The sequence below is a fragment of the Humulus lupulus genome, chromosome 2 (genome assembly GCF_963169125.1).
Source record: "Humulus lupulus chromosome 2, drHumLupu1.1, whole genome shotgun sequence".
NCBI lineage: Eukaryota > Viridiplantae > Streptophyta > Magnoliopsida > Rosales > Cannabaceae > Humulus > Humulus lupulus.
Window position 1 is genome coordinate 193797165 of NC_084794.1, and position 23969 is coordinate 193821133.

At 37.6% G+C, this 23969-nt stretch overlaps 2 long non-coding RNA genes across 2 annotated transcripts; both read right to left on the reverse strand.

Annotated features, from left to right (window-relative positions):
• Positions 1-14345: 14345 nt before the first annotated feature.
• Positions 14346-15261, reverse strand: LOC133816475 (uncharacterized). Its single transcript, XR_009885271.1, has 2 exons — positions 14696-15261; positions 14346-14396 (listed from the first exon to the last, which is right to left on the reverse strand). It is a non-coding gene; the product is annotated as an uncharacterized LOC133816475 (long non-coding RNA).
• A 1340-nt stretch (positions 15262-16601) lies between these two features.
• LOC133816476 (uncharacterized) lies at positions 16602-18744 on the reverse strand. Its single transcript, XR_009885272.1, has 4 exons — positions 18703-18744; positions 18233-18311; positions 16835-16911; positions 16602-16742 (listed from the first exon to the last, which is right to left on the reverse strand). It is a non-coding gene; the product is annotated as an uncharacterized LOC133816476 (long non-coding RNA).
• Positions 18745-23969: the final 5225 nt, after the last annotated feature.

Here is a 23969-nt window from a genome sequence, read left to right on the forward strand (position 1 = left end):
CTCACCAATTGCAAGGCATGCGTGTGTGCACAGGCGACCATGACGGTCGCCTTTCACGCCCCACATGGGCTCCCCATGTCGAGCACCCATCGCCAAGCGTGCGCACTATCCACACGTTCGATCACTTCACCATTGGCCTCCTCACTATGCGCCCCTTGCTGAGCACCCCTCACTCTCGGTACCTCCCTTGAGTGTCGATTGCCACCTCGCGCGTCGTTGACAACCTTGAAATAGGCAGCCATGGCCGAATTGGAAGACCCAAATCGTCCCAATGGCCAATCTAGGTGACCCATGATGAAATTGCACCAAGATCTATCGTAAATCTACCTAGCCCAATCAATTTCTACCACTAAATTCATGGGTCAAGCTAGAAATAGAGAGATCATTCAAGAGCACAAGCATTCAACAAGAGTTAAGTAGATTTCTCATAACGTGCGAAATTGATGGACAAGGAAGCTTATCAAGACAAAGAAGACGCTTGTGGAAGGTAACCCAATGGTGGAGAGGAACCTAAGGGGGCGACTAGCTTGTGGCAAGGAGGAGGACAACAAAATGTGTGAGAGAGTCCTCAATGAAATGGACAAATTACCAACTTTATAGGCTCCTTTGGCTAGTGTTTGATCTCAATGCCCAGACAACCAAGTTGTTCCATGTGAAGGAGGAAGAAAAGGAGAAGGTGGTCTTACTTATCTTTAACCAAAGAATGAAATGAGTAAGGGTGCAAGGCCCCCCATCGCCACCTTATAAAAAGGGAATGTCTACTTGGCTCCCTACCACCACCAGTGGATGGACTCCTCAGGCGAGACCCACTCGCATGTGACAGGAAAGGACTCAATGTTCAAAATGGCTACTAAAAATGGAAAATCTATGAATGGCACCAATGAGGAGGAAACACATGCCCCCCACCCTCGCAGCACTCGCCCGAGCCCCGATGCCAGTCACCGCTTGACACCTCGCCAATAGCGCCCGCACTCATCTATGGTAAAAGGAGCGTCAGTCCACATGGGTACAGGCTAAGCAGTCGTCCCATGACTAGTCACAAGCGTCAAGGCACACATCAACAACCAAATTTCACATAGTAATGGTTTTACGAGTCTACAATGATCAAATATCCATTTCTTATAAATACGAGAGAGTCATTGTAACGTGCCAAATTTGTTATTACGACTGAGTGCCTTAGTTACTGTGCCAGGAGGGCCTAATCGTATTTATATGTAGAAATTAATTAAATAAATGTGTGATAATGCAGTATAAATGATTCATGCGGTAATGTGACTAGATATGCATGTTTATGTGTATTAAATATGCATATGGGCCCATTTCTGTATATTGGGGCATGACTGCAATTTTGGCCCGATGAGGGCATAAATGTAATTATGTATGTGTTACGAGTAAGACCCCAGTGTGATTGGGATGTATTTGAGATGTGTGGTCCGAGGCGATCCTAGTGAGCAGATTAGCGGAATAGTCACAACGTAATTAAATGCCCGGCTCGGTTGAGCCTAGGGGTATTTGGGGAATTTAGTGTGTATTCGGCATTTATTGGGTAATGGGTAGTTAATTGGTGATAAATTGGGTACATCAATATTAATTTGGAATTTATAGGACTACTCGAGGATTAGCGGGAAATGTGGCAAATAATGAGTTTGCCCTTGGTGGTGTTAAAGGGCTAAGATAATTTTTGGTCATTCCCTAGGCTTAGGATAGACTTGGGGGACCTAAGAAAACCACCAAAATCTAAAAAGCAATGTCATAGTTCTCTCTCTCTCTATCGTTTCTCTCTCCTCTTCTTGGTGCTTTGGAAGATTTTGAAGTTCTAGAGGAATTTGCCAAGAAATTCAAGAATTGAAGCTAGATTACTTGAGTATCAGTTCAGGACCAGAATCATGATCAAGGTAAGGTTTATAACCTGTTTTGCTGGGGGATTTTCTAATTAGTTTGAGCTTTGGCTGAGTTTTAAAGTTAGTTTTGGTTTTTAAGTTGGGTTAGGGATTTGATTTGGCTTTTAGGTTGTTTGTGCTATTTAGGATGTGTTATTGAGGTTCCTAGACTCAATTCTCACTTTAATATATGTTTATATTGAATTCTGGTGAGTTTAGCTTAGGGAAAACGCACAAGAAGTGCTGGAAAATCTAGGTTTGCAGGGTCGTGCCGCGACTTTATTTTTAAGCGCCGCGGCCCGCATAAACCCAAAGGCCTAAGGGGGTTCGCTGAACCGCTTTAGCGTCGTGGTGTTGGGTAGGGTGCACCGCGGCTCAAATAGTGATTATTGGCCAATTAAAGGTCAACTATACACTAACTTTTGAGTGTAAATATGTTTTAAAATAATATTTTGGGATCCCAATGTAACACTTTTGTGATTTAAATGAATGTCCAAACTTTTATACCAAATTCTTAACGAAATGGATCTTTACTTTAATTAATCACACTTTTGGTCTAATACCTCGATTATCGAGTTAATTGCACGTTTTAAAATCACATGGTAACGACTCTAGGGTAGTAGGGCGTTACAACTTGGTATCAGAGCGAGCCAAGGTTTATGGTTTTTTGAGATTGATCGAACATGTACGCTCATTGCCAGAGACAAGCTCGACTCAGGGTTGGTTGATATCAAGTGAAATATTTGTCTAATTGCTTATCTGAATTGCCTTATCTGTTTGTTAATATAGAGAGCATGAACAGTATAGACTAGTGTCTTGGTATGCTTATTATATGTAGCTATTGTGTTGTTTGGCCTTGTTTGAGGAGTAGTTTCAGATATGATCATCATGCCTGATAGGTTAAGTCATTGACTGCAGATATATTCAGGAGCTATGTATCTAAGGCAGTCAATTGTACCAGGCATTGTTAATATCAGGGTTGTGGATGACAGTCGAGGCCAGATCCCTCCAGCTGCCCCCTGGGATTGGCAGCAGATGTTTGCTGACATGAAAGCAAGATTGCAAAAGAAAGAGGAAGAGATTAGGTGGTTGAGACAGTGGGTTCCATCAGGGAATGCTGCTCCGTATGTTTTGACAACAATGGCACCAGTTTCAGTTCAACTTGAGGGTGGGAATAGATGGGAATTACTGTATGAAAGATTCTAGGAGCATTATCCTCCTATTTTTGAGGGAGGCTTGGATCCGTTCAGAGCTGAATAGTGGATGGGCATGATTAGGTCCATCCTTGACTATATGGGAGTGTTAGGCTATGATAGAGTAGCTTGTGCCACGTGCATGCTGCGAGAGGATGCCTGAACGTGGTGGGAAGTGGTATCCTAGACCCGAAATGTTTTTATGATGGTGTTGACGCGGTTCTTCGCCAACAGGTAATTAAGAAGATAAGAGAAAAGGATTAGTGCTTATGTTGAACTGAAATAGATGAATGATCTTGGAAATGGAATGGTGACAAAAAATACGTTTTTTAGGTGGTTCAAAGGTTAAAATCCTTCTACTCCACCAGTCAATATTATTGCTATATCCTGGGTATTCTTTTATAGGGTATTTTTTACATAATAGAATCCAACCCTTTGCAACTCCCAGGGTCTCCATATTTATAGGAGAAGGCACCTGGGAGTTGGTAAGAAGGTCATCCCGTGACCTTCTTACCTAACATGTCAACTCTGTGACATTCATGATTAATTCCTAAACCTAACACATAAGTGTGGTCTAATCAATAGGTGAGGGAATAATGGGCCGCACGGCCCAACCCAGTCGTGGGTGTCTGAATATTCACGTTCATGCTGTGTGTCCGAGAAGTCAGGGATATATCAGACACGTGATGTTTGATATATGCACATTTACCTTGCGTGGTTGACTTTATAAAGGGTCACAGCCTCTAACTCTAGATCGTACCACGAGCTGGATCTTCCCTCGACCTGTGGCCTTCAGAGTCCAAACTCAGTCTATTCTTGGCGAACCCTTAGGCTACCTCGAGCTGAGGAGGTAGGGCCTTCCTATGGCAGCTCCAGTCTTGGGCATGTCCACGTGGTAGTCATGATTAGGCCGTATCTCAGCTCGTTAATCAGCCCGTGGGAAAATCAGGGCGTACAGATGGGTTGAGAGGAATTTAGACAATTGTTCAGTGAGAGGTACTACTGTGACGTTGTTCGAATTGTGAAGACCAATGAGTTTATGAATTTGGTTCAAGGTAGTAAGACAGTGACAGAGTATGTTAACGAATTTGATGGGTTGGCCAAATTCGCTTTTTATTTGGTACCAATGGATGTGGCCCGGAAGGAATGATTCATTCAAGGACTGAACCCTAGGGTAGCCCAGAGAGTTAGGATCGCTCCAGTCCAAGAGATTTCTACCTACGCTCAGGTAGTAGTTAGGACCCTTGTTATAGAGGACGCAAGAGGTGAGATATGGAGCAAGAGTGTCGTAGGGCAGGAAGCTCAGACAATGGTGTGACAGTCAGAATCCCGTGATCCGTAAGGAGAAAGATCGGGTAAGCTGTGCAATCCCACACCGCCTGGGGAAGGTCGAGTGTAATGATTCCAAGACTATGTAGGTATGGGACTACACAGTTGAAGAGGGCTTAAATGGATTGATAGGTACTACCTATATCAGGAAGGTGCATCTTCTTTTCGGTAGCCCATCACTTGAGAACTCCATGGTTAAGCGTGCTTGTCCTGGAGTAATCTAGGGATGGGTGACCTCCTGGGAAGTTTTCCCAGGAAGTGTGCGAGTGAGGACAAAGCACACTAGAAAGACTTGTCTTGGTTTGTAGGGCCAGTCGTCATTCCAGAAAGCAGCCATAGTGATGTGGGGCGTCACATAATGGTATCAGAGCCTTGACCCAGCCGGAAGTGTGGCCGACGGGGACGTCGGGCCCGTAAGGGGGGGTGATTGTGACAGTCAGAATCCTGTGATCCGTAAGGGGAAAGACCGGGTAAGCTGTGCAATCCCACACCGCCTGGGGAAGGTCGAGTGTAATGATTCCAAGACTCTGTAGGTATGGGACTACACAGTTGAAGAGGGCTTAAATGGATTGATGGGTACTACCTATATCAGGAAGGTGCATCTTCTTTTTGGTAGCCCATCACTTGAGAACTCCATGGTTAAGCGTGCTTGGCCTGGAGTAATCTAGGGATGGGTGACCTCCTGGGAAGTTTTCCCAGGAAGTGTGCGAGTGAGGACAAAGCATGCTGGAAAGACTTGTCTTGGTTTGTAGGGCCAGTCATCATTTCAGAAAGCAGCCATAGTGACGTGGGGCGTCACAAATGGTACCCCCGTTCGTAAGATCAGGTAGGGGCAGAGGCCCCAACAACCAGAAAAGAAAGACCTCTGAAAGTTCTACTACTCTTGGTCCTGATAGGAGGGGTCATAACAATCAGAGTGGCAACAAGGTCTAGAGAAGTTATCTAGTATGTGCTAGGTGCAAGAGATGCAATCTGGGAGAATGCTGAGCGAAGGTATGTCTTCTATGTGGAATAGTTGGGCACTTCAAGAAGGATTGCCTGAGATCGAAGAGGGGAGAACCAAAGTGTAACGACCCAATTTACTAATAAGGCTTAAGGGCCTTGATTAGTATGTCGGGATGGCATAACTGGATTATATGTGATTTAATGATTAAAGCATGTTATATGACTATTTGAATATCTGTGATGCATGACTATGTGTATTAGTATGCATGTGGGCCCTGATTAGGTTAGAAGGGCATAATCGTAATTTTGGCCCGTTGAGGGCATAACTGTATATATTTGTGATAAATTGTTGAGACCACATTATTATGTGGATATAATTGTTATCTGTGACTCGAGACGATCCTCGTGAGCGGTTTAGTGAAAAAGTCACGGCGAGGATTTATACCCAGCTCGGGGCGAGCCTAGGGTATTTATGGGAATTTAGAGAATATATTGGAGTCTATTTTGATATTGAGGAATATAATTGGTGATTAGCTAGGTGTTGGGAAGTAAGCAGAAAATAATAGAGACACTCGAGGAATTAGCGGGAATTGGGTGTAATGACCAAAATGCCCCTAGGTTGATTTAAAGGCTTAGATATAATGGGAGGGTATTGTGGTCATTTGGCTTATAAAGGATAAGTGTTATCAGGCTTTATGCTTTAGTGGAATATGTAGAAGGTCTTAGAAGTCTGAAGGAAAGAAGGAAAAGAAAGAAGAGAAGGAAAAGGGAAATTGAAAGTCTAACTCTCTCTCTCTCTCTCGGTTTAAGATTTTATTCATAAATTCTTGAGGTCTTTTGGGGCAGAAACTCAGGGAGAGTAAGAGTAGAAGCTTGAGGCTAGGGTCCTTGGTCTGGCTTGAAGAATTAGCAAGGATTTTGCAAAAGCAAACCATCCATTTGAGGTAAGATTTTGAGGTTAATATTCAGTTCTTGGTAATGGTGTTAAGCTGGTTTTTCTAAGCAAAGTTCTGTGGGAATCCTAGGAAGTTGAGGCTGAGGATTTGAGGAGGAGAAGGCTAAGCAAGAGTGGGAGAAAACCTAGGCTAAGCTCATCCAGCAAAGGTAAGGAATTCTAGTTTAAGTTCTGTGTTTCAGTTGTTGTTTTTATTGAGTTTATGAGCTTTAGGTCCAGCCATGGTGATTCCTTTGATTTGGGGTGCATGTGATTGAGTTATGTGTGGTTGGGATGTTTGGGATGAGTGGAGGATGTTGGGAGGCTTGCTTTGAAGTTTGGTTGAGGTTTGGTTGGGTTTTGAGTCAGTTTGGCTCGGGAAAATTCAAAGGAGAAAATGCTCTACAGGGCTGTGCTGTGACTAGCGCTACATCGCTAGTACTGGGAGCTGTAGCGCTAGGCCATGTGTTCTGGGGAATTTTAGGTTCTGTGTTGTAGCACTGTAGCGCTCTCCTTAGAGTGTTGTAGCGCTACCCTTTTTCCAGAAAGGGGTTTTTCGGTTATTTTCAAGGGTTTTTGCCCGGGGGTTTGGGGTTTGATTCCACCACCTCGATTGGTGGAATTGGGGAATCTCGAGGGCTCGGGATTGGTCCCGAGGGCTCGGGATTGGTCCCGAGGGCTCGGGATTGGTCCCGAGGGCTCGGGATTGGTCCCGAGGCTAGGTTTTGGACTTGAGGTTTGGTGATGATTCTGATCTATGGCTGTGACTAGGTGTACGCTAGGGCTCGGACGGGATCGTGCTTGGGGATCAAATTGAACAAAGCTAGTGAATCCAAAGGTAAGAAAACTGCACCCGGTTATGTGTTTGTGATGGGACTAAGAGCTCCCTATATATGTATGATGTCATAGATGGTATTATGCCATGGGACATGTGATAAATGGCCTAAGGGTGCCGTAAATTATACTTGTGCACAGGGCGCGGATCAGCCACTGGTAGCTAAGGATAGTTTAATATTCACTAAGCTCGGTTTAAGCAGGTCGGAGTCAGTGGGATAAATAGAGGGTGCGGCCTAAGGGCGTTAAACCTAGTTATCATATGTGGATTGATTGTTGATATAAAGTGTTATACTTGGTATGCTGAATACTTGATTAACATGAATGCTTAAACTATTGAGTACATGCTTATGCAGTATGAGTTATCTGATTGTCTGTTGAATGATTATGCTCTGTTATTGTGTCTTCTTAGTGGGCCTTGGCTCACGGGTGCTACGTGGTGCAGGTAAAGGCAAAGGCAAGTTGGACCAATCCTGAGATGGAGAGCTGCGGGACTGAATGTACATAATCAGCTGTTCAGCCGCCACGGCCGAGGAGTGGAACAGGACGAGAAGTGCTTAACCGTCTGTTTTGCCTTAGAGTGGCTAATCATTGTATCTAGATCTTGAATCTTTTGTAAACAGTCTTTAACTTATTACTCTTGGGATCCCATGTAAAAAGAATGTTTATTTAAAAGAAATGAAGCTTTGAGACCAAAATCTTTTAACCCTAGTTCAACTATAGTTCAGTAACACATTTTGAGTTAAATGACTTGATTAGCAAGTCTTGCACCTTTATAAACACACAGTGTAACGGTCTTGGCTATCTGGGGCGTTACACAAAGAGTGCGGATAGCCCGACTCCGGCTCGAGTGTCTGCCTTAATGCAGTCAAAGCTTGAGGCTGGTTCCTCGAAGACGATAGGTTGGCTTTCTAGTTCTCGTTCCTTTATATCGTATTGATTAAATTTGGTGCTACATATCTCATAGTGGAAACATAGATATGTGGTGCATACTATATGGTTATTATGCTTTGGGGCTTGAGATCTTGTGTTTGCTAAGGAAAGTTGGTAATTTCTAGGAAATGGGTCAGAGTATTATGGGTAGAAAGTTAGCAATATTAATTTATTAAGATGGTTATATGAGGATCTCAATATGATCCTAAGTAGGGATTAGTTGCCAAATAAGGGACAACCATGGACTGTAAGAGAGGATGGGGACTTCTAAGTTTGAAAGGAAGGACCTGGTTGTGTTCACGAGATGCCTAGCCATTGTGGTAGGTGCAACCAGAGATTATATTAGTTGGACCAGAGGGAAGCTGGATTGGACAGTGAGGTTTCATATAGATTTATAAGGATTCGCTAGGATCTCTGTCGCAACTAGGAAATTGAGTGTGCTACGAGATTAATGTATGAATAGAACCATTATCAGAGACATCATGAAGAATGATGCTAGCTGAACAAACAAAATTAAAGGTTCAGTCAAAGAAGTGATTTGACTTAAAGGTGATCAGACGAAGCATCTTACCATGGGACAAGTCAACACCATTTGTTAAGGTGAAGGCCAAGTCTGTGAGAATGTGTACCGCATATGGATACCCAAATAAACTAATTGCCAAGAATAGGTGTCCATTGCCAAGAATGGAGGATTCATTCGTCTGGTTGCAAGGTAGGATAGTGCTCTCGAGAATTTACCCTCAATTTTTTTATTACCAGATGAGGATCAAGGAAAGAGATATTTCAAGAATTGCCACTCATGCCAGGTATGATGTGATGGGTTTTCACTTGAACTGACCAATGCTCCAGCGGCCCACGTAAACTCAACAAGTAGAGAGTTCAAGAATGGTGTGGTCAATTCGTATTTGGGTTGATCGAGAATATTTTGGACTACTTCTGTTCAAGAACAGAACATGAATAACATTTCCGCTGATACTACTAAGGCTGAGGAAGCGGGGATTTCAGGTAGGTTCCAAAAGGGATAAGTTCTGATTTCTCCAAATGATATTCAAGGTCACATTATGGGGAGTGATAGAATTGCATATGATTCAGTTAAGATAGAGGCCTTAAGGCAATTGTTAAGGGAACGCCTTAGGGGTTGAGAGCACGGTGGGACTGGTGAGACACCTTGGCTTTTACTTAAAGCATCTTCGAGGATCGTCATACCCTTGACTAGAGCAACGTAGAAACCTAAAGTTGGTCTGAATGGATAGTTGGGTGCCAGATTCTCAGAAGTTGAAATAAGGGTTGATCACATGCCATGGTACTAGGATATGCATGTGAGGGACTGGTACAGGAGGACGTTGCGATGGACACAGTCCTTGTTTAGAACATGGAGTATTAGTGCGATGCGTCAAGGATTAGGGTGCGTCCGTGTGTAGACTGAAAAGGTGATTGTTCGTGCTTCACGCTGGATAAAGGAATAAGAACATAAATGCTCTACATGGGACTTTAAATTGGCAGTAATGCCGGTTAGCCACGATTAGGGTGAGGTAATGACTGGGATTTGTATAGAACCCGTGATTGATAGTTAGTAGATATACCTCTATGAACAATGAAATACAGAAGAAGAAGATCTTGTAGGAATGGTTAAGAATCCTAACGTCATTAGCATAGATAAATTAAGATATGAGGATTAGATAAGTCATCCGATGGGTGTTGGTGTCGAGGTAGAGATTCTGAATGAATCTTATACTACCCCCTTATGATTGTTGTATCCAGGAAGTTTGAATAGGCGTTAAGACCTAAACTTTGTATACCGGAAGGCACACTGCCTAATCTTTTAGTAAGTAAGAAATGATAAACAGGAGCCAAAAGGGCTATTATGACTCTAGGGTATCCTGGAGCTAGTATGGAGGGGTATAGTTATGGACCGTAATGGTGAATCACCTCAGATTGCAGGTAAGATGAATGGATGCGAGAAGTGGTGACTTGACATATTAGATTAGCACACTCTAGTTTGAGTGAGCAAGTTATCATAGAAATGAGTATGTGCGTACTGTACGTCTTTGTGGGACACTGAAGTCAATAGTGTCGGATTAAGACCCTTTATTTCCCGAGTTCTAAAAGGGGTCATAGAGGGTGGTCAGTATAAGATTGGGATTTGGAATTGTTGGCTATCTTCAGACATACTGATAACCAGAAGGAACAATTTAGACTCTAAGTATTTTACTTCGAATATATAAGTTTTCGAGACAATAAGGCAAATACGGTCCCTTTGATGGACTGTAGTAGTGATGGATACCAGTTGACGGTTAGAGTGACTCTGAATAAGACATTGTGAGATAAGGAATGATGAGTACTGATTCTAGGAAATGAAAAGAGGGATAGGAAATATCCTGGTACAGAATCAGTTTGAAGGACTAATGAAGTTACTAAGGATTGTTAGGGCAGGGGTGTATGCTTAGTTGATAGGACATATAATAATTCGCAAATTTGAACATGGGGACATGGGGTTCCCGAATTGGAGACTTTGTATTTCTCCAATTATTGTGGGCAAAAAAAAAAAAAAGGGGGTAAGATAGTTTGAGAAAGAAATAAGGGTTTGAACTCTAGATTTGATACACCTGAGAGATCCTAATGAGGATTAGGCCAGGGGCCTACAGATTAGCCTTACCCCATCATGGGTAGAGGCTTATGAGGTGTTACTGATGCCAATGCTAAGGTAAAAAGTGTTGAGTACTACCCTAATTGGGCGAAGAGACTTTGGAATTTCAGTGGAATTTATGGTGTAAGGAAAGGGCAGTGGAAATTCTGGATAAGAGAGACAAAGCCTTACGGGATGAGACTGCCACTCTAGTGAAGGTGTTACAAGGAAATCACGGGGCAAATAACTTGACTTCGAAGTTAGAGTCAGATGTTTGGGATTAGTATCCCGAGATGTTTGAATAAATTTTGAGGACGAAATTTCAATAAGGAGGGGATAGTTGTAACGTCCCGAATTTGCTATTAAGGCGAGTGTCTTGGTTACTGTGCCAGGAGGGCACAATCAAATTTATATGTAGAAATTAATTTAATATATGTGTGATTATGCAGTATAAATGATTTGTGTGGTAATGTGACTAGATATGCATGTGTTATGTGTATTAAATATGCATGTGAGCCCATTTATGTAAATTAGGGCATGTCTGCAATTTTGGCTCGATGAGGGCATAAATGTAATTATGTATGTGTTATAAGTAAAACCCCAGTGTTATGGGGATATATTTAAGATGTGTGGTCTGAGGCAATCCTAGTGAGCAAATTAGCAGAATAGTCACAATGAGGTTAAATGCCCAGCTTGGGGTGAGCCTAGGGATATTTTGGGAATTTAGTGCGTATTCAGGATTTACTAGGTAATGGGTAGTTAATTGGTGATAAATTGGGTACGACAGGATTAATTGGGAATTTATAGGACTACTTGAGGATTAGTGGGAACTGTGGCAAATAACGGGTTTGCCCTTGGTGGCGTTAAAGGGCTAAGATAACACTAGGGGCTTTTTGGTCATTCCCTAGGCTTAGGATAGACTTGAGGGGCCTGAGAAAACAAGCAAAAACAAAAAAACAATCTCACAGTTCTCTCTCTCTCATTTTTCTCTTCTCTTCTTGGTGCTTTGGAAGATTTTGAAGTTCTTGAGGAATTGGCTAGGAAATCCAAGAATTGAAGTTAGGATTACTTGAGGATCAGTTCAGGGTCGAAATCGTGATCAACGTAAGGTTTATAACCTATTTTGCTGGGGGATTTTCTGATTAGTTTGAGCTTTGGCTAAGTTTTAAAGTTAGTTTTGGTTTTTGAGTTGGGTTAAGGATTTAATTTGGATTTTAGGTTGTTTGTATTGTTTAGGATGTGTTATTGAGGTTCCTAGACTCAATTTTGACTTTAGTATATATTTATATTGAATTCTAGTGAGTTTAGCTCGGGGAAAACGCATGAGAAGTGCTGGAAAATCTAGGTTCGCGGGGACGCGTCGCGGCGCATGTCCAGGGAAATGACTTGGAAGGCTCTCTTACTTATAGAGGGTCGCGACGCTTAAGAGGTAGGGCACCACGACTCAAATAGAGAATATTGGCCAATTAAGAGTTTCAAGCTCGGAAACTCAAATCTAAAGGCTCGGAAAGGTATCTACTACCCGGTTTAGTAGAATTCGAGGTCTCGAAGGCTAGTATATTATTCTGAAGCCTCTAATTGATATAGGATTTTATAGTTATTCGTTATTACATCGTGACTAGGGTTTTACCGCTAAGACTCGGGATTAGGGATCGTGCTCGGGATCGCCTGGTGCTATCAGCTCGGAACTCAAGGTAAGAAAACTGTTTGTGCCCATAGTGCTATGTTGTGCTTGGTGTTATGTGTAATTATTTGTAACTATTACGTCATGCATGTGTTTGTGACGAAGCGGCAAAGTTCGGGATCAACAAAGGCTGGGAGCGGCAAAGGCCGGGAACGACAAAGGCCAGGATCGGCATTAAGCATGCTGAATGCAGACCGCCAGGGCGAGACCCACTAAGGGTGTCGTACTCACCCGCTTGGTTAAGACCGTGAACTTGGTTGGTGCCTGGTAACGCACCCTGATCGGCGTAGGCCACTGTTGTAATTTTTGATAGAAACTTGTATATTGTTTGTTGTGTTTGATTAGTTATGCATTTGTTGAAATAAATTATTGTATGCTATGCTGTGAAGTTTTCTTGCTGGGCCTCGGCTCACGGGTGCTCTATGGTTCAGGTATGGGCAAGGAATAGATCGATCAACTATGAGTTGGAGGGCATGGAGCGATGTGTACATGTTTGGCCTACCTGACTGCCACGACTGGGGATAGTTTGAGGAATGTACTATACACGTTTGACTTTGTCGCCTAGGTCGACTATACACTAAATTTTGAGAGTAAATATGTTTTAAAACAATATTTTGGGATCCCAATGCAACACTTTTATGATTTAAATGAATGTCCAAACTTTTATACTGAATTCTTAAGGAAATGGGTCTTTACTTTAATTAATCACACTTTTGGTCTAATAACTCAATCAGCGAGTTAATTGCATGTTTTAAAATCACATGGTAACGACTCTAAGGTAGTAGGGCGTTACAGTCATGCACCACCAGAAGAAAGGATCCACTCAGAAAATCTGCCATCCTCCCTCTATGGTCAGCACTACGCAACTCATACAATCATTCTCAAAGAAGATGAAAAAATACGAGCACGAGTTAGGAACAAAAAATGGAGGAGAAGCCAACTCCCTCCATGAAGAGCAATCAGTGTCGAGCAAATCTTGGGCCCCTTTTTGTTTGCTGTTGCGAAGACCAATAAGGTCCAAGCACACAAAGACAGCAGCTGGTACTCTGAGCAACCACAGAATAGGGCAGGCGACTCCAAGAGGTCGAGAGCGCCAGTGGGGAACAATTGGAGGTAGAGGCCCTGTTTGGGCGACCACCGAACAAGAGGCTAGCGAGTCGGACGATATATAGGCCCATCGTCACTCGCTAGTCAAATCTCGACCCCCGATCGAGGGAGTGCCTTGGGCCAACCACCTACGGGTACCCATAAAGGAATTTGGTGAGAGGGGCTTCCACTCGACTCTAGCGGTCCGTTGGAGCCTTTGATCATGTCAGAAATGCACGCCCTCCATCCCACACTACAAGAAAAAATGCTTTTAATAACACCGAAAATGTTATCAAAACATACGATAACACTTTCTGATGTGTTGAGACCGACTATGTTATCGTAGGTCAGGGTACTTTACATAACACTTTATCAATGTTATACAGATGTGTTATTGTACTGTCAACGATAACACAATTTCTGTGTTATTTTAATAAATAGATAAGTGTTTAATTATGTTATTTATAGTCGATTATATAACACATTTCAATACTTATAAATTTGTGTTATACTACACTTTATTATAACACTTTTTTTGTGTTATACTACACTTTAGTATAACACATTTTTTGTGTTATACTAGACTTTAGTATTACACATTATTTGTGTCATATTACACTTTAGTATAACACATGTGTTATATTAGCTTTGAGAAACATAATCTTTTTTTACTTACACAAAACTAGGAAAACAAATATGAAAGTTGAAGCCAAATAAGGTAACATAAATAAATTTTTATTAATTACTCAAAATGTAATTACAATATTTAGTCTACTAGTCTAGGCTTAAAAAAATCATATTACAACATAATTTATGCCCAATTCAGATTCCTTAATCACTAAATACAAAACAAGAAATGTATACAAAAATTAGTGAAATACATTCTTCCATTCTAAAGGCCTCAACTACAAATGTTGTCAAGAATTGCTCCAAAGAAATCATCTCAATATACCTGCACATTGTAAAAAAAAAGTCATTTTATTATTAAGAACATAAGACTTAAGCTAGTTTCCACCTGTAAGCATATAAAGTTTAAATTAAATTTGTAATAACTCCAAAACTTGACGAAACAGCAGGGTATAGCAAGATGTACTACCATGCAAAACAACGACTGAAGCAATAAAACATATTGCTTCTTCCCTCTAAAATTAAACAAGAAATACAGAGAAAAACTCAGAACCTGCATGTATTAATTTAAAGAGCATTAATTTAAAGATCCAATCCTAGCACAAACAGAGAAAAACTCAGAACCTGCATGCATAGGAAGATCATGAAATTTCTAGGAAGTACGAAGCATAAATGTAGAAAGACAGCTCTGATGTACTGACCTATTCAAAAAATAAAAGTGTTACTCAATTATCAACACATAAAAAGCATAGAACAACAAGATTCAATTGCTACTGCAAAAGCAGAAAACATAGAAACAAATGACCAAGGGGCATAAACAATTAAAGCTCAGTAATAAAAAATCCAACTAAGAGGCATAAACAATTAAAGCTCAGTAATAAAAGCAAAATTTCCCACTTAGTGAAAATGAAAGAAACAGAGTACTCTATCAATACCTAAAACTTAATGAAAATGAAAGAAACATTCAGCAGCATAATTCTAAAGCACAACAAAAGACTTTCTTCTTTATACCTTGACAAGGGCTGATGAAAGTCATCTTTTTGTTGGTCGTTCGTCTTCTAACATGATCATATAAGCCTATTAAGAAAGAAAAATCTAAGCATATGAATTTTCCACAAAACAAACAGTTAAATTCAGAAATGAAAGTGAATGAGAAAATCAGAGAGGATAGAGAATGAATGAACTGAACTTTATTGAAATATATAGAAGTGTTAAATAGAAGAAGAGAATACATCAATTATAATGAGCTAAAAATTCGAGTAAGACTAACAGATTCATAGAAAACCATAACAGATCTAGAAGCTACCACTTAATAGATAAATTTTGTAGTAATAAAAGTACTACAATCTTTCCATTAATCATTTATAGTGTGCACAAGGGAAATAAAAAGCCCACCTGTTCAGATGATGTTAGAATGCCCTGTATAAAGCCCTGACAGTATATCCATGGAGATCAGAAGCATTGCTTGTCTCAACAATAAGGGCAAGCCATACATCATCTTTTACATAATTTCCAGCCTCCTAAGCATGGCATAAAAATCAGAAACTTCTTAATTAAAACAAAAACTCATCTTATATTAGTCCAATTAAAGTTTATTACATTTATATTGAGAGTCAATACTATTATTCTTAGATTCACCATTGCAATTGCTCAAAAGGGAGCACCGCTGTCGGGTTTTATTTGCATAGAAAAATTCTAGTTCTAATTTACATAACTATAAGATAGAAAATGGTACCTTAAGAAGAGAAGTATGAATGGAAAAAATTAGAAAAGCATACATAACAGTTAAACTGTATGATTTGCTACAAATAAAAGAACCATTGTGTCTAAAAGAGTGATTGCTTAATCTAACAATGATAAGATACGGTTCAGTATACACAACTGTCAACAACACTTAAAACATATGTCCAAATACCAAATAGCCCAAAAAGAATATAGTGAGATATAAATTGTCCATTCATATAGTAATTACTGACAGGTTGCAAAAGCATAAATAGAAATGTGTCACTAGGAAGGTAAGGACTAAGAATTATCTAATAGCTTTACAGTAAAAGAACCAAACAGGTAGATAACAGATAAAAGCATGTTTAACAACACATGTTAACTTTTTAAACCATGTCCTTTGCTACACACAATGAAACAGGGCACAATGAACTCATTTTAACGTGTAAGCTGATTTTATAACTTCTTTTATTGATTAATTTTGTTCCCGAGTCCCCTAGATGGCTGGTATGAATTGGATCAAAACTAAGCTTAGAAAACATAGAAACTTTAAAAATGTTGATAGCCCCTAAAATATACAAGCAAACAGAGCAAAGTCAACCTAGACATACTTTGGCATCAATGAGTTATCGTAAAGGTTTATTTTAACGAGATTACAAATGATGGTAATAAGCATTATTACACAGAAAAATTATACTCTACCACAGTGAGCAAGACAAACCTGCACTAAAGTAGTGGGTCTATGTGTACATATAATCAAGTGGTGGTAATTGGTGGTTATTAAGTAGGAGAACACACCTGGAGAACACTCATGTCTAGGTAGGTAAGTTGAGGACAACCTCTTGCAATGGCCATTATTCCAGCATCACCAATTTGATGACAACCACTAACGTTTAGATACTGTAGGGAGTTACACTTACCAATGGCAACAAGTGCCTCGTCCCCGACCCTAATAATTAATATGCAAGTGAAGACAGAAATCAAAGTGTAATTCATACTCAAATATTTGTAATTCTATAAACAATGAAAAGAAGAATTCACCTATCACAAAATCGGAGGCTAAGATCTGTCAGGGACTTGCAATTCTCTCCAACAGCTACAATTCCTCTGTTTCCAATCTATAACCACAAAGAAGGATATATATGATGTCACAAATAATTCACATGGTAACTACCAGACCGACCACTAAAAGAAAACTTTTTAACAGAAGTCAATCAAATACATCATATAAATAATGAAGCATTCTTCAGTAACAATGATACGGTATTAAATATGGAAGAGTGAGTAAAGAGAATCAAAATTCTACTATGCTAATACCATTAAAACCAAACACATAAAACATTGTCTCTAAGAGAAACACATAAAACACTGTCTCTAAGAATCATTATTAATTATTCATTTATTTTTATTTCTGATTAAAAAAATACAAAACATAGGGAATTTATAGATAATTATTAATATATATATATGATGAATTTTATAAGAATATAGTCACTGGTCTGGTCTTATAGCAATGATATATAAAGTAATCCATGGTCAAATTTAATGAACAATTTAAATCTGATTATTATTTTGCTGATAAATTGAACCAATGACTAATACAATTTAAAGAAGTACACATATATACTAAAATGATATTGTCCCATAATTTTTTATGACTTTGCAGTAAAAAATAAGAAGTTGAATTCAACTGGGGGGTCAGAAACTCTGAACTTGGTAGAAACTCAAGCAATACCAGGATATTCAATACTGATTAAACACCAAAACACCAAATATATTGATTACATATATAAGATCATCAAATATATTTCAAACACCAAATCAAAATATATATTACTGATTAAAAATAAGCAACAAAACCAAAAACTTGGAACGACTAAGAAAATATAAGAACATCAGATTTGCAAATAAAAGAAAAACTATGGTAAAACTTCCAACTTTCTCTAAATCCAGAACAAGAAATCACAAATATATACAGCTATTCGACAATTATATTGTAAAGAAGGAAAAGGAATATGGGAAAGAGACTAAAATAGAGAGAATGAGAGTGAAATGCAAAAACAAAATAGAGATGGAAAAAGAGACTTCCTGGACCCTTCTTCACTAAAAAAAGCAATTAACTTTTCAGCTTCATTACCTACTAATTTGGTATGAATAATCAACCCAAGAAAGTCACGTCACGTCAACCACGCAAAAAAAAATCCCAATTCCTAGATTAGATATCAGATTATATACCCCCATTCAATCCAACGTGTATAAATGAATTATGAAACAAAAACAAACCCAGATCAAAGCAAACCCACCAAAACAGAAAAAGCAATCTACTTTACCAATTATGATAGAATGGAAAAATAGTGGAAACTCTACACACACTAATACATATAGATTTAAAGATTCAAAGATGTTCAGTAGACAGTCAAGAGACTACGAGTGTAGTACCTGGTGATAAGGCCCAAAGCTACTCTCTTCCACTTCTAAAACTACACCTGAGCTTTATATATGATAATTTAATCTTCCTCTGCCAAAAAAAGTAAATGAACAGATTAATTTATATAATAGTAGTCAAAACAAAGAAGAGTTATATATATAATATATCTATAGAACTCAGAAAAATAGAGAGATTAAACTCATGCCTAAATAAAGCTTATAAGTGTATATATATATTAGAATATTATTAATTATAAATCCACTTTTTTTTGTCATTCTATTAGGCATTTTTTCAAACATCTTGAGTGCATAAGAAATAAAAAACTAAGCAAAATATGTAAATGAAACCAAATGAATCTTCTCACTTTTCTTAATTAGCAAAATAATACAAGCAACTCAGTCCAATCTAAGCCTGTGAAGGAGAAGTGAGAAGAGTAAATAATTATCTATAGAATTAGAAATTGAGAGAGAAATAATAGTACCTGCATGTATGTATTGGGGCCTAGGTTCTCAAAGCTCCCTTAGAATCCAACAAATAATATATTAAATAATAGAAAACGTTAAGAAGACATTAAGAAATATGAACCCCAACACAATATTAGTTTCTTATCTTCAATTGATATTACATATTACTTTTCTGTTAGTCTATGAACAAACAAAATATAGAACCATTAGCTTCTATTTATTACTTTTATGCATATGGATAAGAGGAATCTAATTAACAATGCAAAGATTAACTTTACTCGAATTGAACTACACATTTACAATGGACAATGTCAAACTTTTTTTTCCCATGGCGATCGAAAAAGGAGAATTTCTTTAAGACCCACAAATCATATTGACATAAAATTTTAGTTAGCTTTTAAAGTATTTGATATTTCAAATTTCATTATCCTCAAAATAACAAACTATAGAATGTTTTTTTAGCCCAGAAAATAATCTTAATAGAGAATTTTTTTTTCTAAATGAGAATTAAAGTTCTTAATCAGTGTGAATAATTCATAAAATTTAGTTTAGTTTAGAAAATTAATTAAAAAATTAAAAAAATAAGACACCAGTTAGAGTGTCTTTGACTGTTTGACAGTCCAAAACCACAATGGCACTTACAAGACCTGATGAAATTTGTTCACAAATACATATATCAAAATTATAATAGCACATACATCACCCTTCCCCATTTTGCCTAAGGTATAAACCAACAGTCTCTAATAGCCAGACTTGTTATTTCTTCTTGTTGTTGTTTTGCTATATTGGTTAAGAAAAAAAGAATCATGGTACACGGGATACATTTTGCTTTACTTAAAAAGCTTCTCACCTTGTCTGCAGGGTATGTACTGTATAATATATCTTACCATAACCCTTGTCACCCTCCAACTCAATCACTTTTGAATGCCTCGAGTTTCTCCAACGAAAGCCATCACCACCTGCATTCAAACAATTTAATTTAAGCTATAATAATTCAGAAATAATCATATTAAAGAAAGCATAGCAAAATATTCCATAGATCAAGCAATAAGACTTTCCCAGTGAAATGAAAGTTTATAAAGAGAGTTTTTTTAGCTCTGTTTTCAACCTGTTGAACAAAATTTTCAGCTTGTGACATTCTATAGATAAAGTAGACATCAATAGATATAACATCCTGATTAATGTTTATGAACATGTTAGATTTTTTGACAGAATGGAAGAGCTCTTCCTGTTGGATTAGCTTATGCATGATCTTTATTTATTTTCATGTATATCTAATATTAAACAACTTAATACGAGATAGCCTAAATCATGTTTCTAAAATTGAATTCAAAGAGAAGCAAAGAATATAATACTTACAGTATACGCAGCGGAATTAAGAGTCCTTCCTTCAGTTTCTATAACTCTTGTATCCTTTCTGTCGCAGAGTATTATCAAGAAACTGAACGATCTTCTATTTTCTTCACAATCTTCCAATGTATCCTTAGAACCACCTAGACTAGTATGGGCAATTCTCAACACATGAGATAGATATAGAGAGAAGAGGAGAAAATAACAAAGAGGCTTAGAAAAGGACTTGTGTTTAGAGAGAATCTAAAACTATCAGAAAATCTGACTTGTGACTTATCAAACTTATTGTTTTGACTTCTCTCTAAGCACTCCTTTTATAGACTCAATTAGGCCATTTAATTTAATTAAAAAATTAATAAAATAATAGCCATTTTGAAGCCCTAGGTCGAAATTATCATGGGCTATAGGCCCGTGAAATTTCCCATTTGATTATAAGCCCATTGGACTTAAAATCAAGGCCTGTATTATTTTCTATTGATTTAATTAATTAAATAATTATTTAAATCCTTTATCAAATTAATTATTTATAATTTGAATATTGATTTAAACTTATTTATTAATTTAGATACCAATTTATCTTAATTAATAAATCTGCCATAATTTCTCTTTTCTTCTCAAAATTACACAACTCTGTGAAACTATCCAAAATTGACCTGGTCAACTTTGATAATTCTAATTGATGATTAAATCAATTAATTGAGACTATCTAGATGATTTTATCCAATCTACAATGGGGACCATGGGCCTATGAAATCAAGCTCCAATAAGTTATCATAAATATAACAAATAAATTTACTAACTTATTAATTCCTCGTGACTCCACTATAGACTTGGAATTGTACTCTTGAATTCATAGAACGCTCTATAACAAATATAGATACGCTATTAATTATCCATTGTTACAACCATAATTGTCACTCAATCCTCTATAGACGGTCTACAATGAGATAGGACTAAAATACCGTTTTACCCCTCATTGTATTTTATCCTTAAAACACTTAGTTCCTTGTAAATGATATTTCAGTAAACTAATTTAATTACTGAAATGAGATCTCTATCATTTAACACCTTGAACCAAACTAAAAGGAAACCATCGTTTCACTTCTTCATCAGAAGCTATAGATGTTCATATCTATGATTAACACTCCCACTCAATTATACTACCGAGTTCCCAAGATGTAAGTATGGGCTAGTCCGTAGGGTAAGCTGGTAACGAACAAGTCATAGAACTCAAATAATACAATCAGTTAGAATACTAACCACTCAGAATTGAGATTGAATTGACCTATGGTAAACTATATGATATGACTAGAATAGATAATAACTGTATGTTTACTTATCTTATCAACTGTCAATATCGGTCCAGTCCGATGTAACAAATACATCCGATCTTATCTACTTTGCTAATATTCTAGAAAGAACATAACACTGTAATGTGTAAGTAGATCATATCGTAGATTGGCAAGTCAGTGTAAATCCAGTGCACTGACTAATCTTAGAACATATAATCATATTTATATTCCACTGTGATTACGTCACTATAAATAAGATTAGCTATATGCTCGGGATTTAATAGAAGTTTATATTAAACAAATAATCATGAAAATAAAACATGTGAGCAAAGTGATTGACCAAGTCAAAAAATGATTTATATTTTTTTATTGATAATAAAATGAGATTACAAAGAATTTGAGTTTTAATTAGGGCATAAAACCCCAACACTTCTAAGTGAGCCTGATTGTAACATGAACCTCTCTCGTCTTGGGGCCTACTCTAGAAAGAAACTATACACAAGATGCTTATAATTTTTTGAAGAAATTCCAAAGCTATTCTTTCATCATGTTTAATTTTTGAATTTTTAAAAGAAAAAGAAAAAGGAAAAGAAAAAAAGAATGGTTGGTTTTTTGTTTAAAGTGTTCAGTACAACAAAGAAAGGGTGGTTCAGTCTCTTTGACGGAAATATGCAAGACTTAGTTAACCAAATGAGAATTTTAGGGATATTAAATGCAAGTTAGAGTCACCTCACAAAACAAGTTCTTATTCTACCCTTTTAAATAATGCATGTAAATGACGCTTTGGTTCAGAAGAACTTGACTGACTTATTAATTTGATGTGCAAAAAAGGTTAGAGAAAACAACAAAGGATGTAATATGCACGATATATGTTGAAATTGGCATATAGATGAGTTCACTCTGTGCAACTTCAGTTAATATTGGCTAGGCAATAGCTAATCAAGGCATTTCACTAAGAAGATCAATCTCTTGAATATGGTGATGGGTGGATAGAGACTTCACTAGAATAATGCATATAAACACATAAAATTCAAGCATGGTGATTGTAAACTACCATAAACAAAACCATAATACCACACTCTAAAACTAAATTAATAAGTGTTTAGTCAAGATTTCTTATGAGAGATTATGTAAATCTTCTTTATAATTAGGGTGTGTTTCTATACTTAGAAAATGTAGACATTACAAGTAATGCAGAATCATCAAACAAGCAACGACAAAGAAAAAAATGCAGAATTATAAAAGTAACGACAACCAAGCTAAACCAAATGTATTACAAAGAAGTGTATCAGTTAATTTTTTTTTAAAGATTGTATACTGCCAAGTATCATCTATATTACTCTTAATTTTATATTAGTTATGAGGATTTCAAAGACAATGAAGTCAAAGAAATGAAAATGAATAGTTGGAAGTGTACCTTGCTAAACAATATTCGTATATGCATGATTAAAATACATAGAAACATAATAACAATACAATGCAAAATCAGCAACTTGAGATAAAAAAAAAATCATTATCTTTTTCAATCCAAATTGATATCTAAATAGGACAGGATATCTAAACACCAACAAAAAGTAAATAGAGAAATACTTAATTATTTATTATCTAAAGAAAACAAATGTTGCTTTTGTTATATAAAGAAGCATATAATGTAGTTGTGATAAGTTCACATATATGATGATAAGTGTGCTAAATAAGTATAGGCCAACATAATCATTCAAAAGTGTGCTAAAGTATTTGCTGTATTGGAGACCCTTTATGTATATATTGACATAGTTAAAAAATCAAGCAAAGTTAACATTCCAAGATGTCGTTTAACTCACAAATAGAAAGAGAGCTTCTACAAATATACCACTACACATTTAAACAGAGTGGAGAAGAGAAGACGTGTACCTCAATTGAAAGAATAAAAGAGCAAAGAAGTGGTTATATGTGCGAATCTGTAAAAATGGTGATCATTTATATAAACAGGACCTAAAGTACAAATATAGTCACTCCAGTCTAAAAACTCACACCTCACGACTGCATTCAACACCTCAAATATCAACCCTAATTGACCAACACCCAATTGGGCAAGAAAGTCCCAAATTGAACAAGAGAGATGCTCTTATTTTTATTCTTTATTTCACATGTAGACACACATTATAATAAATCATATTAAACACAAGCGTATACAATGCACAGAAAATTAATAAGGAAATTTACACACATATATATATAACACATACATGTATATAGATCAATCATAATATTTGAAATAAAAAACAGAATATCTTAAAAGAATATACCATAACTCTTTTTAAATAGTATTATAATGATGTGTTATGGTAATGGGTGTTTGGTGTAGTGCCAACCATTCCCCACCACAGGTGAAGAAGGATGGGGAACGACTGAAAGTTGAGTTCCCAGCGATGAGGACAAGCTTTCCTGGTAGTCTTCCATGAGAGCTTCAAATTCATCTCTTCCACTCGGCGACTCCCCAACCAAAGGAGCCGAAGCCAGAATGAGCCCAAAGACAACGGAGTGGCAGACTACAGCAAGTGGACCACCCTCACCTATGTAAGTCAGCCTCACACCAGCATAGAGCCTGACTTGGGAGGAAAATGTTATACCCAAAATTTTCCACTTTCATGTGGCGCCCC